Here is a 336-nt window from a genome sequence, read left to right as displayed (position 1 = left end):
GTGAAGGACAGCGCAGGAGAAAAGGAAACCTGTTTTTGTAGATATAAAGGAATGGGAGGTAAAGAGAGATGATAAAATAGGATGGATATGGATATAAGAAATAGTGAATAGTTATTTGAAGTGAAATGTCGTGGTTTAAATTAGCATATATGGATAAATCTCAAGACACAGGTTCGATAAGACTTGGTGTGGTATTATTTATCAGCGAACTTATCCTGACGGAATTGAGCTATATTAAAAGAAAGAGATAGAAAAGAAAGAAAAAAAATGTACACCGACCCATTTATCTTTCTGAGGGATTTTTAAACCCGTGATTCGCTGGAATCTACGTTTGAC

This window comes from Penaeus monodon, chromosome 20, assembly GCF_015228065.2.
Source record: "Penaeus monodon isolate SGIC_2016 chromosome 20, NSTDA_Pmon_1, whole genome shotgun sequence".
In the NCBI taxonomy this organism is placed as follows: domain Eukaryota; kingdom Metazoa; phylum Arthropoda; class Malacostraca; order Decapoda; family Penaeidae; genus Penaeus; species Penaeus monodon.
This window is presented reverse-complemented; position numbering follows the sequence as displayed.